At 40.2% G+C, this 12,996-nt stretch overlaps 1 protein-coding gene across 6 annotated transcripts in view; it reads left to right on the top strand.

Moving 5' to 3' along the window:
* The window catches only part of LYPD6B (LY6/PLAUR domain containing 6B), a 174,102-nt gene that overhangs the window by 95,399 nt on the left and 65,707 nt on the right, over positions 1-12,996 (top strand). For 2 of the 6 annotated variants that reach the window (XM_060626448.3, XM_060626451.3), the window contains exon 1: positions 12,802-12,971. The exons of 3 other annotated variants lie outside the window; for them this stretch is intronic. The gene's annotated coding sequence lies outside the window, so the exon portion shown is untranslated. Of the gene's footprint in view, positions 1-12,800; positions 12,972-12,996 lie in introns of those variants that run through there. One more of the 6 variants, XM_060626455.3, reaches the window with a different exon arrangement.

The raw sequence follows: 12,996 nt of genomic DNA, 5'->3' as shown, positions 1-12,996 counted from the left end.
TACATAAATGGAAAGAAAGCATTTAAAGCAACAAGCAAGCAGAGAAAGGGGGCTGGGGAATGCTGAGATTGCTATTTTAAAGAAATGTGGTCAGGAGAGGTCTTTCTGATAAGGGGACACTTGGGCAGAGACATCTGGAGGGAGGGAGGGAGGAAGCCCTGTGGATATCAGCTGGAGAATGTTCTGGGCAGAGGAAGCCCCAGGAAGTAGTCCGCATCTCCCTGCAGCTCTTCCCTAAAGGCACAACTTATTTTCCTTGCTGTTCCTGATTTATAAGCTGAATATTATCACGTTTACCATAGGTTTGTGCAGTAGTTACTATTAAGTGAGAATTATGCATATAATATACTTTATTAGAGCAGTTGTTGTTAAGCACCGAATTCATCATATTTCTATTACATGGAATTCTGATTTTTTTAAAAAACCACAGGCACAAAGAGACTCCAACCCACCAAACTCTTTATTGCTTCTAAGGTATTTGTAGGCATAGAAAACTATTCCTTTGGGGATGAGAATGCTACATAAATGTAGAATTGTTTTACTGCCCCTGCGATTCAGATCACTAGAGTGTTCATCTGAAATAAAAGCAGGTTTGCTTGGGGATAGATTTGAATCAATGATATAACTTGAAATTATGCCAGCAACCCCATTCTCTCACAGTGTATGCTGTGGCAGAGGGAAATGTTGGTGCAGGGGGAGGCAAAGGAATGCACTGGTTTAGCATTAGCCAAATCTGGAAGTAAGCCAGGATCCATCTAGAAACCATGTAGTTAATCCTTGTTGTCAATCACTATCTACCAGCCCAGAGCTATTGAATCGAGATCTTTGGGGTTGGCATACCGGTGTAAACAGTAGTGAAGCAGACAAAGTTAAGCCTATGCTAAATTAATAAGAGGATACCTTCATATTTTTAAACCAAAGTCATTTTAGAATCATGGGAAATATTCATGGAATATTCAAGAATCAACTCCTCAAAGCAGATTACTCCTAGTTACATCTGACTTTTCCCAGGGTCCCTTGTAATACCCCATTGTAAGCTGTATTTTGTAAATATTGAGGGTTCCTCTAGGTAAAAAGGATATTAACCTTTTAATACTGTTACTGTTTATTTTTATTTTTGAGAGATAGTGCACCAGCAGGGGAAGGGCAGAGAGAGAGAGGGGGTGGGGAGACACAGAATGTGAAGCAGTCTCCAGGCTCTGAGCTGTCAGCACAGAGCTTTACGTGGGGCTCACACTCAGAAACTTTTGAGATTATAACCTGAGCCAAAGTCAGATGCTTCAACCAACTGAGCCACCCAGGTGCCCCTAAAAGGATATTGTTTAGTGTGTGTATTTAAATATGCTTATGAATGAATAAATATGTATTTTTCAATCTATTTCTATGAAAGCTTAAGACATTTTAAAAGAAAGATTCAGAAACATCAGAAGTCAAATAAGAGCTAATTTACCAAGAAGCAGAGCTGATAGTGTTTTTAACGGGTACCTCTCTTGATTTTTCCTTTCCATCTCCTATCCCCCCTCCACCACCAGGCTTCATGAGATGCCGTTCCCCTGAGCTCTCAGAGCATACTAATGTATATCCCAATGATAGTAATGGCCACTTTTTTTTTTAACGTTTATTTACTTTTGAGAGAGAGAGCATAAGTGAGCACACATAGGGGAGCAGCAGAGTGAGAGAGAGAGTGAGAGAGAGAGAGAGAGAGAGAGAGAGAGAGAGAGAGAGAATTTGAAGTAGGCTCCAGACTCTGAGCTGTCAGCACAGAGCCTGACGTGGGGCTTGAACTCATGAACTTCAAGATTATGACCTGAGCTGTAGTCAGATGCTTAACCGACTGAGCCACCCAGGCGCCCTGGCCACTTGTTAATTCTGTATCTGTCCAAGGCTTTCTGAAAAACTGACTATGTCCTTGAGGACAGAATTGCCAGCACTTTATGTGATACTTGACATGTAAAAGGGACTCTATATATGTTTATTGAATGGATGAGTGAATGAATGAGTTAAGGGATATATCTGGTTCTGAACTTTCTGGTAACCAAAGCAAAACAAACTGTGTGTGTGTGTGTGTGTGTGTGTGTGTGTGTGTGTGTATACAATGTATATATATATCGATTGTCTAGTTCTCCTAGGCAAAGAAGATTAAACAGCATTACTTCAGAAGGTACAATTCTTTTCTTGGCGCTAAGTTCCTGAAAGTATTTATCTGATGAAACACAGTATCAAGGCGGTGAGTTTCAAGAAATGTCATTTTCCATATGCATTATGCTACTCCGGCCCTGGACTAAGTGAAGGAATTCACATAAGCTGCTTCAGTAGAGCCTTGCAGCTGGAGGCCAGTTCTGGCACCAAGAGAATCTGGGTTTTCATTAGCTTCGAACCTGATTCCGTGCCAGAATGTCACTTTCCCAGATGGCAGTGGCCCCACAAGGCGGCTTCTCTTATGCCGCTGGATGTTATTCTCATGATTGCAACTATCTAGCAGATATCGTCCTGAAAGATTTTACTGTGCCTGTAGGCTGACTGTGTGTGTGAGTAATTACTATAACTGATGCGTGTGAATTAAGCGAAAACATCCAAAGGAAGCAAATTGTGAGGTTGCTGTCGTCAGTGTAGGATTTGCAGCATGCCTGAGCAGAATGTGGGTCCTCCTGTTTCTGTAGACGAACTGCACTTGCTGATTTGTAGGCTTTCTGAGGAGAGGACTATTTCGTGGAGACAAATGTGGATAGCAGAATACAGGTGAGAGTAAGCTGCAGGATATCTGCTAATGAAATATTTTTTAACCAATTGCCTCTGCGAAGAGGGTGTAGGGCTAAGAACAATGAAGATATAGTTGCAGAGAGAAAGAGGATGGCTTGCTTTTTGTGTGGGTGAGAGAGGAGAAAGGGGATACTGGAAAAATTCTTTGATCCAGCAATAGTATTTACTGACATGTTTTTAAAGGATGTATTTTCTTTTAAGTTGGATGATCAACTAGTACAGAAGACACTTAGTGGCTAACCGTTCTGAATCCCAAGGCATTCTAAGAAGGGGTGAGAAAGAGATGTTTATTGAGTATCTACTATTTTCCAGGCATCTTGTAAAGAGTTTGAGACATTTTTCTTTTCCTCTGAACCCTTAGGGTAATTCTGTGAGTCACACAAGGGAAAACTGCATTAACAAGGGTAAGGAAATTGTTAGCGTGTACTTTATCAAAGTCAATATCACATCCGCTTCATGTGTTCTAGAGCTCAGGCTGGTGTTATTTTTAAAGTTTAAAAATACTCCAGTGGCTTCCCCTTTGCTCTGAACCCACTGGGGCTTCAGAGCTCTTGCAAGGGGCTTCATTGAAGGACACATCTAGCATTATCTGTGTATACAAAAGTACATGTCTTACAGATACAGGTATGTATGTGTCTCAAAAATATGTAGCCATTTTGGAATTTCCCACTAAAAACTTATTTACAAGCATTCCATCTAGACTGGAAACTTGACAAGAACTGGGATTGTTTTGTGCTTTGTGTTCTATAACTCAAGCACCTAGAACCAGGCTGGACATCATAGTGGCTTAATAAATGCTTGTGCACTCGAAGTGAAAAAATCATTATAGTTGTTTATGCCATGCTTTTTTTTTAAGTTTATTAATTCTGAGGGAGAGAAAAAGAGAGGGGAGAGGGGCAGAGAGAGAGCATCCCAAACAGGCTCTGTGTTGTCCCTGTGGAGCTGGACGCAGGGTTCAAACACACAAACCGAATTGTGAGATCATGACTTGAGCCAAAATCAAGAGTCAGACATTGAACCAGACAGAGCCACCCAGGAGCCCCATATGCCATGCTTTATTTAGTCAACTTCATGTTAATAACATTTACATTGTTTCCATTTTTTCTTCCAAAAGCAATACTAATACATGCTACAAATAAATCCTTTATATATACATCTTTGCCCTTTATAAACAAATATTCTATTTCATTATAATTGATTCCTGGGAGTGGGATGGCTAGGTCAAAGGAATACCTATTTTAGGTCCTGATACAACATTTTTGGGGGCAGTTTGGCACACTGTATCAATGACACTACCTCTTACAGCATGTAAGTGATCTGTTCCTCAACCTGGCTGACGTCCGGAGCTCTCAGGCTTTTCCTTCTTATGTATGCATGTATGGTTTTTTTAAGTCAATAAGTTTTTACTTAAGGACTTTGACAAGTAGTTTCTCCCACTGCCAATCACCTTAGTTCCTCCAAAGTCTGAGTCCCTATCTTTAAGATAGCCCTTCTAAAAGAACTTTTGCTCAAACCACAGTTTTCATTGTCAGTCAATCCATAGTGCTTTTAGTTAGGTTTCTTTGATCTCCACTTGAATGTGGACATAACTCAAAAATTCCCCACCTGAACTTACATGAAATGTTCTCTGATCATTTTACTCCAAAGGCAGCGACCCATGTTTCAAATAACTTTTACTGTAGAGCTTTCATGTTTGAAAATATAGCACAGATCTCATTTGGATGGATGTTCAGAAAGCTGTTTTAATTCAGCTCATTCGCTTTTTGTTCTTTTGCAGTATCCTTAAATTTCAAAATTTGGAAGGCTTCATGATTCTTCTAAGTTTCTATTTGTCCTGCTTAGAAGCTTAGGACGATATAGTATGGCTTTTTCCCTCCTGGGTTGAAAGTATGTGGATGATATTATTCGATAAGTTATGTCCTCTTTTTTACTCTCTGCACCCTTGTTTGAATACAGGGACTTTGTCTCTTGTCGTTGGTCTAGAGTTCCCTGTATATCATTAACAAGTGGAATCTGCCCACCTTCTGAGAAACCATGAATGCATTTCTAAACTGGGGGAATGATCTGCCTGTGGGACCCTGTGCTCTTGTTCCCAGCCTAGCCAACCAGTGCGAATGAATGAGATACCATAGGGTGTTCCTGTTGGCTATTAAGGATACCTGACCTTGATACTTGTCCCAGAAGCAGAGTGGATGGGAAAATATATGGGTAACTAATAGGTCCTTCCATCTAGCAAATACTGTAAAGAGCACAGAGTTGTTGCTGGACTTTTTCATGGGCTTTCAGCAGAGGATTTTAAAGAACTCACAGAAACTTGTGCTCAACATGCTTCAAAACAATGTTAGCTGTACTTTATCTTCCGGAGCGGTGTTCTCTTCCTTTATTCACACACGAAAACTGTGTGAACCAATATATTCCATTTTTGCTTTGGTTACTGGGAAGTTCTGAACCAAATGTAAATCTTAATAACTCATTCATTCATTTATTCAGTAAATATACATGGAGTCCCTGTTACATACCAAGCACTCTAACAGTGCTTGTGATTATGAGCTCGAGGACACAACGTCTGCCTTCCAGCAAGGTGGTTCGAGTTCCAACTCAGGAAGGAATATCTTGCCTCCTTGAGCCTTGCTTTGGATGCTTGCCCTAGAAGAGGAGAGCCCAGCTTTTCCCATGGAACATAACCCCTCTCTCCACTAAACTTATTAGCACTAGAAAGGAGGCAGCTCATTTTCCTCTCAGGTGTAGACAAAGGCTGCTGTTGTCCCAGGGTGAAGGGCCTTTGGTGAGTTGATTAGCACACAGCCTGGACTGCACTGATTTTCAGATGGAGACCATCAGATATAATCTACCACCTCATTAGGTTGACACTGTTCCTGCCCCCTCTTGTAATAATGTCACTGGAGCACTTAATAATCTTAGGTAAGTGCTGCAAGCATGCGCTGCTGAGGTAGCCCAGGGCCAGTGGCGGCAAGATGCTCGAAAAAGCAATTGTTTTCTCATTCTCTGCTCTGTTTAAAGAATAGCTAGCAAAGAAGTGTAATAATTGGGCAGGTTTATCCCTCTCTCTCTACCCCTCCCCTGTTCACACTCTCTTAATAATAAATGTTAAAAAAAATAAAAAATTGGGAGGTTTAAATGTTAGAGGAGGAGAACTTGCAATATAACTTTTTATCTCTGATTCACACTTGTACTTTTTCAAGATCAAGGGGACAGTGAAGGAGATTGGATGATTGCCATGGACTTACAGAAGAGAGCTCATTTATTTTAGAGAAGAGAAGGCAGAAAGGAGCCCTTAAGTACTTGAAGATATATAAGATAGGCAATAATTATGAACTTCTCTCTTTTTCCAGTGAAAACAGAAATCTAAGTCTTAAACTGATTCAAGGAGGAATTAGGTTAGACTGAGAGCTCGCTGACTAGAGATTAGAGAAGCCTGTGGGTGGGGGGGTGGGGTGATGCAGACTCAACTATTCCTTTTATATAATATATTAAGCAGTTACTGTCTTGATGGGAGTTGGGTTTCAGGAACGGTTTTGGGGGTTGATACCAGACTGTGTGCTAACTCACCAAAGTATATAACCTGTCCTCAGAGAACCACATGGGTGTGGTGGGAATTGGGGTGGTCATTCTCTGTTTAGTGGGTTACAAGGATGTAGTGGGAAGGGCTGGGGACAGTTGACATTTGGCTCAGTGCCATAGAGCTAACACCATCTTCTATTTAGGTTGGAGCTGGGAAACAGGGTAACGGATGAACTTGTGACTCCATGCTTAAGAGGATGGTGGGGGCTGCCTTCAAAACAGACCTGTCTGGAAGCAACAGGGTAGAGAGACTTCTTTGTGTCCATGGATTCTGGCCTAGATTAGTGCCATTTCTCTGATAAGTGAAGCCTAGAGAAGGAAAATGGGAAAAACCTAATAAAGAGCAGAATTTTATATGGATTGGGGGGTGTCCTCCAGGGGACAGGAAGCTGAATCCTTGACTCTCAGAGCCTTAGCCAGATCTGACTCACCTGCTGGACCATGAAGGTCAAGGTCCTTCCACATGCTTAGATTCAAACAACTTCTTCAAACTTAGCCTTGTTTTAGAATCCTTTTGTAGCATTGGGTTTTTATTCCTCATACTGTCTGAAAAGGATTCCCCTAACTTTTATGATTGGATGACTGAGAAAATAAATGCTGATTCTGAACTTGTAACATGTTAGCCTGGCGACTTTCAACAAAATCCAGCATCATGGTACAAGTTCTTTCTCTGTTCTTGAGTCTCTTTTTTCTCCAGGGAGAAGTTTTCTTTGTTTGCCCCAGTTTTGATCATTGGCTATGCATAGAAGGAGAAAAAGCTACAGGTGGAAAAAATAAATATATGTGAGAGAAATGTGAGATTTATAGCTAGAACATAAATTTATGCTATAGGTTTACCATCTGCAAATTTTATTTATGTGACATTCATTTAGTGCCTACTGTGTGTTACGAGGCACTGGTGGGTAGCAGTTAACCCTGCCTTTATGGAGCTTATCTTCTAGAGTGGGAAGCAAACAAATAAGTAGTGAAATCATCTCTGGTAGTGATAAGTAAGGAAAAAAGAAATAAAGCTGATAGGGAGATACAGAGGGTCTGGGAAGGTAGTATTGTTTTAGATCAGCTGGTCATGGGAGGCCTTTCTGAATAGGTGACATTGGAGCAGAGATCTCAGTGAATCCAAGGAGTAAGCCATGTATTGTTTAGTGGGGGTGTGAGGGGATAGGATCATTCCAGGAAACAGGATAGCACATGCAAAGGTCCTGAGGCAGGGCCAGAAAGTACTTGATATGTTTTTTTGGGAGTAGGCAGGGGAAAGAGATTAGAAAGGTAGCCAGGATTCATCAAGTTGGTTTGGAATGAAAGGAAGCAGTCTTCCATTTGTTTGTACTAGTTCTGTTTTGCAGTTTTTGACTGAGCACCTTTACATATACCAGTCAGATAATGAACCTCTTGGAAACCTTGTTGAACATGTTCACTGGTTTAATTGCACAGACATGTTAGCCTTGACAGTTCATCAAAAGAAGGAATTTAAAGGGAATGTGAAAAGGAATTTGGAATTTCTACAGTTTATTAGGATTATCACTAGAGACTTCATTTTATTTAGATGCAGTATTTTTTTTAAAGTTAATTTATTTTGAGAGAGAGAGCATGAGCACGAGTGAGCGCAGAGGAGAGGCAGAGAGAGAGAAAGACAGAATCCCAAGCAGGCTCCGTGCCGTTAGTGAGGGAGCTGGATGTGAGGCTAAACTGTGGTACCATGAGATCATGACCTGAGCCGAGATCAAGAGTTGGACACTTAACTGAGCCACCCAGGTGCCCCTAGGTGCTGTATTTTAAATGAATAATGTGACTAAAAGCTTTCTGCTTATTTATTTGAATAGTAATATGAACATCATAAAAATGCAGATACCATCTTTTAGTGAAATTAAATCTTCCCTGTCTCTCCGTACTTACAGAAACAACTACTGTTAGCAGACTGTGTTAGTGGGGTGTGTTTCTAGAATGTGAAGACTGCAAGTAGCCCTGACAACACTGACTCCATCTTTGGCCCTCCATCCTGGTCTCACCTCAGATGCATAGGTGGTGCCACTTTAGAGAACTAGCCTGTGACCTCACCATCATGTCTCTAGCTCCATAAAAGTTGGGTGCCGAGAATAGGGGCAGAGAATAGCCACATATTACCGCCTCAATCGTCTGCTTGTCCTCCTGCCCACCCACCCGCCGTATTGCCCCTGTCCGCGAGTTACCCTGAACAAAACTGTGTAAACAGTACGGAATGGCTTGCTTCGTTTTTTGGCTTTAAAGAACCTTCTCAGTCTGGAGGATACATTACATTACTGACCCTCCTCCACCTTCTAACAAACACCCTTCCCCTCTATTAAAAAAAAAAGTTTAATGATGTGACTGTACACATTGTTTCACATCTTGCAGATATTAGCACTCTTCCATATCATAAACATTGTGTTGCCTCATTCTGTTAATATTCGGTTATCTGACAAGACCATAGTTTAATCATTCCCACATTGATGGACATTAAGGTTTTTATGTCTTTTGTGGTAACAATCAATACTGTGATGAAATCCTTGCACACTCTTCTGTTTTTGCACATTTGTAAGTATCTATAGGGAGAAAATCCTGGGAATGGATTGGCGGGCACAGGGCAAATGTGCATTTTAAATTTTGATAGATACTGCCAAATCATATCAATTTTCATTCTCACCCTGGCTGAGAGTTCATGTTTTCTTACAACCTAACCAACACCTTGTTTTGCCCTATTTTGTGTTTCTAATATAGGCAGAAAGTGCTGTTTTATTGTAGTTTAATTTGCTTTTCTCTTAGAGTGAAGTTGAATTCAGAGATAAACAATATTGTAGTTTTGTTTCCTCAAGATTTTAAGTAATCTCCACACCCAGTGTGGGGCTGGAACTTACAACCCCAAGGTCCAGAGTTGCATGCTCTACTGAAGAGCCAGCCAGATGCCCCAGAGATAAACAATATCGTATTTTGGTCAAGGAATGTGGTGTGTATGACCAGGATTCTTTGAAGTCTGTTGAGACTTCTTGGAAACCTAGTACATGGATAATTTTATAAACACTCCCCCGTGCTTTAAAAAGAAAAGTGAATTCGTTTCGTTGGGAATAGGGTTTTGAGCACATTTTTAGATTAATCTTACTGGCAAAGTTCACATTGTCTCTAACCCTACTATTTGTTTTCTGCATATTTTCTCAGATTACCTCTTTCAGAAGAGAACATCTACCACTCAATACATCTTTCCATTTGTCCTTACAGTTGTCAGCTTTCGATGGATATTTTTGTAGGCTATGTAGTTTAGGAACATTGTAGTTATTTCTTCTTGGGGTATTCTAAGCATGAATTGTTTTCTTTTTGTCTTAGATATTAATATTGTTACACCAGCTTTTTCTCTCTTCAGGTGGTTTTGGTATCTTTTTTCATATTCTTACATACTTTCTATCACTTTGTTCTGATATTCTAGAAACATTCACTGAAGACTATAAATGAATCACATTTGTAAACCCATTTAGCATTTTGTATTCTAATAAATGAGTTTAATAGGGTCATAATTTCTGAATTACTGATACATTGAATATTTTTCTGCTGTATTTTGTATCTGTTATATAAAACCCTTTTTTTTCCCTTTTGCTACTTAAAAAATAGTTTCTAGCTTTTGCTGGATTAATCTGATCCCCCACCCCCACCCCACCCCACCCCCACACACCTCATTAGAAGCTCATTTAGTTTTCTAGGGCACTGTAACAATGTGCCACCAACTGGGTGGCTCAAAACCCTAGAAATTTATTCTCTCACAGTTCTGGAGGTTAGAAGTCTGAAATCAAGGTTTCAGCCTTGTTCCCTCTGAAGGCTGGGGAAGGAATCCTTTCTTGGGCTATCTTTGCTTCTGGTAGTTTCCTGGAAGTTGTTGGCATTCCTTGGTTTGCAGCTGCATCGCTAGAATCCCTGCCTTCCTGGTTCCCTATGGGTCCCTGAGTGATTTCCGCTCTTAGTTTATTATTTCCTTCTCTCTGCTTGCTCTGGGTTTCTATTGCTCTTTTTCTAGAATCTTGAGGTGGCGGCTTAGAGTGATTTGAGACCTTTTCTAATATTTGTATTTAATACTATGAATTTTCCTCTCTGAACTGTTTTAACTGTTGTGCAGATTTTAATATATTGTATTTTCATTTTCATTCAGTTAAATATATTTTAATATTTCCTTTAAGTCTTTGTCTTTGACCAGCAGGTTATTTATTTACTTTTCATGTTTATTTTTCAGAGAGAGAGGGAGAGAGAGAGAGAGAGAGGGGGGAGAGTGAGTGAGTAGGGGAGGGGCAGAGACACAGGGAGGCACAGAATCCAAATCAGGCTCCAGGCTCTGAGCTGTCAGCACAGAGCCTGATGTGGGGCTTGAACTCATGAGCACTGAGATGAGATCATGATCCTAGCTGAAGTTAGACGTTCAGCTGACTGAGCCACCCAGGCACCGCTGACCAGTGGATTATTTAAACTATGTTATTTAGTTTTCAATTATTTGAATATTTTCCTGGTATTTTTCTGTTACTGGTTTCTGGTTTGATTTATTGTGGTTGGAGAATACGCTCTGGCTGATATAAAATCTTAAAAGTTTGTAGAAGCTTGTTTTATAGTCCATGATCTGGTCTCTCTTGGTCTGTGCTTCATGAGAATTTGAAAAGAATGGGTGTTCTGTTTTGGGTTGGAATGTTCTATAAATGTCTGTTAGATTCTGTTGGTTGATGATATTGTCCTTTTATATTCCTCTATATCCTTGCCAATATTTTGTCTAATTGCTCTATCAATTGTTGAGGGAGGGTGAGTACATTTTTAAAGTTTTTACCCCAGAATATATTTCTCCTCTTTGAGGACTAAAATAGTATCTGAATTTATAAGGAGCACTTCTTATCTGACCGTCTAATGGACCTTGGGGGTTAGGTGACTGCGATGTCCCCTCCTTACACCCCTAACTCAAAAGCAGACTACATGTGTCAGCTGATGGAGAGAAACGCTGTGGAGGAAGAGAAAATAGTAATGATTTGAAATTCCCACATCCATAAAAAATTAACTGATCTCTTAATACCCAGGCTTGCCCTGCTCTAGTTCATCTTCTAGGCTTATCCTATATACTCAACCCTGCTGCATGTTAGAACCTCCTGGGATGCTTTTAAAAAAATACTGATGTTTTAGCCCCCACTCCAGACCAATCAAATTAGAATCTGTTGGTGTGCCTCTGGGCTTTGGTCTTCATTAAGAGCTCCCCAGGTAAGTTCATTGCCCAGCCAGGGCATTGCCTAGCTAATCTCTCCACGTGTTTGCAAGGCACCTGCCATCTGCAGGCCGTGCTAGGTCTGCGGGGGCGCAACTGAGGAAGCTCCTTGCTTTTTCTGGGAATGAGGTCCCATAGCATTTTCTGAAGGTCTTCTACTTGAGACTCAGTTAACATTTCTTACTCGGTTGACCTAATCGCAAGTCACTAATCAACTACCTGCGATATGAGTGAAAAAAATTAGGAGGGTGAAGGGAGTTGGAGGGTGGCATCCCAGCATTTAATCAGGGAAATAAGAGATACTGCATCCTTAACATTCCTTATTTTTGCCACTTTTCTGTTTGCTGGGCGATAGGCTTACCCATCTGTACACCCCATTGATACACTTTTCTTATTTCCTACATTTTCTTGGACTAAAACTCTCAAATTTACCCTGTCTGTCTCTACTTGATTGATTAAAAGTTACAGATCTTAATTGTTTTCTTTAGGGACTTCTGTTTTTAAAAATTAACATTTTACTTTAAGTTCTAGATGTATAGAAAAGGTGAAAAGATAGTGAAGTGAGTTCCCATGTACCCTACACCTACTTCCTGCTGTTATTACCGTCTTACATTAATGTGGTACATCCATCAAAATTAATGAGCCAATGATGATAAGTTATAATTAACTAAAGTCCATATTTATTCACATTTCCTTGGTTTTTACCTAATGTCTTTTATCTGTCCCAGGACTCCATCTAGGATACCACATTACATTTGTGGACTATCTCTGGTCTTTTAAGATTATTCATAAAGTCATTGAGTAGCTGTCTTTCTGATAAAACAAGAACATCAACACACTTTAACTCCCCTTGGTTTTTGCATCCCAGCTTCTTGGCTAGTGTCATGTAAATTTTGGTTCCAATTGGGTTTTCAGAACATAAATGCCATTGAGTTTTTCATCAGGGAAAAAGGATGTTTGGTGGGGAAATGGCTGTTCTTGGTCTTCCTGTACGAGGACGTCAGTAAAAACCACAGGTCTACACCAACCAAGTTTTGGCTATCCTGTTTGATGGTTTTAGAAATTTGTCTTATGAAACTACAGAATGATGTTTTCTCAAATCACCCCACAAGAATGGCAAAGGAAATTAACTGTGTGTGACAAAAACTTGTCTTTTCAATGCCGGTAGTTTCTAGACCCTGATTTCTCTGTCTGATTCTCTTTTGAGGAGCAGAAAGACGGAATCATCATGAGATGCAGTAAATAACACCCACAGAGTTTAATTGTTTTTAAAATTGCAATGATAACTAATGAAATGCTAAGATGTGAACAGCTGCACAAGAATATTTAACGGATTTCTTGGAGCCATCCCACTTTTGATGGGACTTTTAAAAAGGCTACTTCATGGAAACACATAGTGAGTATTTGTTTTATATTTCACA

Source organism: Panthera onca, chromosome C1 (genome assembly GCF_046562875.1).
Source record: "Panthera onca isolate mPanOnc1 chromosome C1, mPanOnc1 haplotype 2, whole genome shotgun sequence".
Lineage (NCBI taxonomy): Eukaryota > Metazoa > Chordata > Mammalia > Carnivora > Felidae > Panthera > Panthera onca.
This window is presented reverse-complemented; position numbering and strand designations above follow the sequence as displayed.